The sequence below is a fragment of the Triticum dicoccoides genome, chromosome 2B (genome assembly GCF_002162155.2).
Source record: "Triticum dicoccoides isolate Atlit2015 ecotype Zavitan chromosome 2B, WEW_v2.0, whole genome shotgun sequence".
Classification (NCBI taxonomy): Eukaryota; Viridiplantae; Streptophyta; class Magnoliopsida; order Poales; family Poaceae; genus Triticum; species Triticum dicoccoides.
In genome coordinates, this window is record NC_041383.1 from 85,965,955 (window position 1) to 85,970,717 (window position 4,763).

The following is a 4,763-nucleotide window of genomic DNA, read 5'->3' on the forward strand; positions in this document are numbered from 1 at the left end:
ACGCGCTCCCTGGTGGCCAACGGCTGGAGATGCTCTTAGCTGTGAGAATGCGGGCCTTGAGAGTGCATGGATGGACACAAGCGCTCATATACACGCGCATACACTCATCCCTATGAATGCACACACGCACACCCTATCCCTATGAGCACCTCCGAAAGACTGAGCCGGCATATCTTCTTGAAATTTACGAAGTCACCGTAGGCACCTCGTCGTCGACGGGAACGTCTCCTCCCACTGAATGCGCATCGCCGGAAATCCTAAAATAAATCCAGGAATAAATGCGAGCACCAGGATTTGAATCCTGGTGGACTAGAGATACCACAGTCCCTCTAACCATCCGACCACAGGTTGGTTCGCTTGTGGATGGAGGTTTGATGTGTGGGTCATGGGTTTAGACTGCACGTCCATGTCATGCACATAATGTTATCTCACGTTGGCAGATCCATATATTTGTAAACCATACGAATATCGATAGGGATTTCTGCAAACTGTATATCTCCATATACTTATGGTATGCAAGATCAACTTTTTGGCGATGGATCAAGGACATATATTGTTGGTTAAGATGTCCTTGAACTATTTAAGAAATTCATGCATAAATTAATTAAAATGTTTGGTATGAGAAAGTGATCCATGTTCTTCCACTTGTGATGTGAATCATAATATTGTCGGTTTTTTCTGTATCTGAATCTGAATAGCATGCTTCTATAGCCCCGGATGCCACTAGGAGCTTCTTTTTAGATGAACTACTTTCACAACTTTCGAAAATGCCCTTCTGTTCGCGAGCTCATATGCACCCTCATTGAATAGTAAGTTTAAAAAATAGTTAAAAAAACTGATTTTTAACTATTTTTTGATTTTACTGTTTATGAGGGAGCATGTGATCTCGCGAGCAGAAACTTCATTTCCCACAACTTTTTGCATTTAGTAAGTTGCTTATACTCATAGCTCCATAAGTACTTAATGGTTTAACCTCTATGGTTAAGCTACACTTCATGACTAATATGTTAGTGGTTGCTAATTTGTTATGACACTAGGATGGTTATTGATTCTAAACAAGGAAATCCCACTGCATACTGCATAGTACACCCCTAGTTTAAAAAACCAATCCGAAAATCAAACTGAAAAGGTTGTTGGTTCAGGTTTTTACCGGTTGGACCGCCGGTTCACCGGTTCAATTGTCGGTTTTTTAAGCAATAAAATAATATATGTGCTAATATAGTGTGAAACAATAGGTCAAATATAATTATTTTCATGTAGTGTACAACAAAGTAGCACAACCGAGTTGGTTAATGGGCCGTGGGCTGGCCCAGCGTATTACTCACACGACCGGTTTCTATTAAAAACATTTCCCCTTGGTTTTTCCTGGTTTAATGGCCCGGTTTTTTCACCAGTTTTCTAGAAAACCGGCCATTTTGAATGATTTTCTCTGGTCTGATTGCAGAGCGGTCTTATTATCTTAAAAACCTCTAAGGCTGCCGGTTCCGGTTTTTCCTGGATCGACCACCGGTCCGGTCTGGTTTTTTAAACTAGGAGTACACCAAACAACAAACAAACAAACAAGAAGCTCTAGTATACTATTTTATCTCATGGTAGACGTTTCTTTTGGGGGAGAAGTCTATTTTGTGCATCACTCTTTTCTGTATCAGTATACATAGAAGAGTGTTGCACATGATTGTGTGGAAGATGATGGGAAGCATCTCAACTCTCCATATAGGGAGAGCCCACGATATATATTGATTGGGACGAGAGAAGTCTCGTGTCTTTACAAAGTTCGGTTGTTTAAATAACCGAGAGACAGATACAATAGGGAGAAGAGATAAAGAGAATAAAAGTTAAAACAACCAAGGTCTATCTCTACACTACTAGCCTTGGAGTATCCTTCCCTATACAACATTGCACAATAGAAAGAGGTTTTTGTTAGTACAATGTTGGGTTTTGTCCCTCTTAACATACGGTTCAAGCGATTGCTAGTGGGAGAACGATGTGACAGATGGTTGCCTCTCGTGCATAGATTAACGGAGGTTAAACTATCTGATGCGGCGGATACCTTACAATGGGAGTTGTCCGTGTCTAGGGCATTCTCAGTTAAGTCTATATGTATACAAACTTGATAAGCACCGGGCCTATCCCGAGGTCGATTCACATATGGAAAATCAAGGCGCCGTCGAAAATCAAGGTGTTTATGTGATTTGTACATAAAGGGAATAATTTTGACAAAGGATGACTAGGCAAAGCGTAGTTGGGAAGGTAGTAAACGATGTTGCTTTTGTGATTAGGACGAAACAATAGAACATCTTTTTCTCCAATGCCCACTTGCTAAGTTATTGTGGCGGACCATTCACGCATCCTTTAGCATTACTCTGCCCGTCACAGTTTCACATTTATTTGGGACTTGGTTAACTGAGATAGAGCCTAAAACCATGACACGTATTCGAGTTGGAGTGTGCCAATTACTTCGGGCCATAAGAAATTGTCGGAATTATGTTGCTTTTAACAGACAACCCATCACAATTTTTGCAGGTTATCTTCAAGGCGTCTGCTTGGATCCGTAAGTGGTCATTACTCAGCCATGCAGACCACAAGGAGCTTATGGATATTGGATGCAACCGATGGAAGATGGTTTCACGGGGTACTTGCAACCGGTTTGGATGACGGTCCGTCAATAGGATAGGTGTCTAGTCATCTTACCCTATTTTCGCCGGTTGTGGTCACTTTTTATGAGATTTGTAGTACTGTTTGAGACCTTGTTCTAAACCTGGTTTTTTTAATAATATGGTTGTGTGCATCAAGAGATGCAGAGGCCGGGGGTACGTATTCCTCCTTTTCGAATAAAAACCAATGTCTATCTCTATCTCTAACTACCTAGACTTGTTACACAATATGATGTTTAACACTCCGCCTTAATCATAACTGCGCAAGTTGGGATTACGCTTGAGCTCACTACTAGGGAAAAGCCTAGCAGTAGCGCGGGATGCCGCACTACTAATAAGGCGCTACAGCTAACTTGTAGCAGTAGCGCCTGTCGTCCCACACTACTGCTATACATGGCTAGCAGCAGCGGGCTTTAGTGCCACGCTCTGCTGCTAATAGCTGCAACGCTTTTAGCTAGGACGCGCTACTGGTAAGAGAGCGCTACTGCTAACTTTATTCCCCTTGCTACTGCTAGTTTTATTAGTTTTTGTTTTTTTTCTGCATATTTGTTTTGTATTTGAACAGGCTTTATACAATAATCTTTAGCATATCAAACACATACAAATGTAATCATAGCATATACATATAGATAGTCTCATCAAATCATGTCATCATCATAATCATCATCCAACACAAAGTGGTCTTTTGTCATCATCTCGAAAATAGTGATACAAGTCTCGATTACTTGCAACTACATCGTCATCCATCTAAACAATGATATATGCGAGAAGATCTATCACTATGAGTGAGAGCGGAACTATGCAGTACATGAGTTCGTATCCCTCTCTCGCATTAGCCTGAACCTAAACTAACACTTGTGCCTGACACTCTAGCCACTCGTCGTATACTCCTGGCGTTGCACTTCTTCGTCATCGATGATCCATGCACCTGCATCATCACATGAGTCGATGATCTATGCACCTGCATCGTCACATGAGTCGATGATATGCAACATATATAGTTGAGCAACAGAAACAGACAGACTTGGCAAAAATAGAAGCAACATATCATAAGCATAAATAACAAAGTTCATCGTACCCAAAATGCCTTAACCAGAGTGATCTTCACTAGTTGAGGAGGACGGTTTAATTATAACATAGATAGAGTTTCGTCGTGCATAACTCAAAGTTTTGTCATTCAGAAAGTTTGGACTAAACAGACACATTGTCATATATCGACAATCACTCCAACATGTCGTTCCATCCATTCAAGTCAGGGAGATAGTCCCCGAGCTTAGTGAAAGGCTTCAGGTCGAGACGCTAAGCGGCTACGCGTGTTCGGACGACTTTCCACGACATTTGCCCTTCCTCATAGAACATAACTATTTTGTCGAGGACCTCCTTCGCGATGACTTGGGCAAGTTCATGCTGGATGTGATAGAACTCAACTCGAAGTTGATGATCTGGGATATCTCCTACGTTCTTTGCCCATTGCAGAATATGGGCATCGCCGGATTTAGGTGACATGCGAAGGTTCTGCCGATCCCGTATGTACTCCAGCATGTGGTGTAGGACATAGAATCCACCACTAAGAGTATCACTCGGTTGCTTGATGTAGCAGAAGTCAGTCTTATGGCCGAAGGCGGGCCTACCGTCCCTTTTCTTCTTGTCCTTGGTCTTTCCACCCTGTACGCTGTAGTAAAAGATAGCACTGTCGAGAACAGACTTGATGTAGGTGTAATCCTTTTTTTTTCATGTTCTTCGACGAGTCCAAGTAAAGAGCATGGGAGTATCGGGGTAAAGGATGATGAAGACGGCGCACCCGCCGCTGCACAAAATAAGTACACCTCAAATTAATTAGCCTCCACCGTGCAAATCAATGATTGAAATCGAAGGAAGGATATCCGCGCAGATAACTTACAGGGGATGATAAGGCATTAGAATCGCCTCTTTGTCCTTATTGGCGACCATGAAATCGGCGATGTAGTCCCTCGCGTATTCACGATGCTCTGGCAAACTGCCAAGAAGCCCTCGTGCATGAAGTACGGGTCAGCGACACACATATAAGGTATCTGCTCAATCCCGATGATGTAGTTCATGTACAAGGCATAAAGGCGGACAAACGTAAAA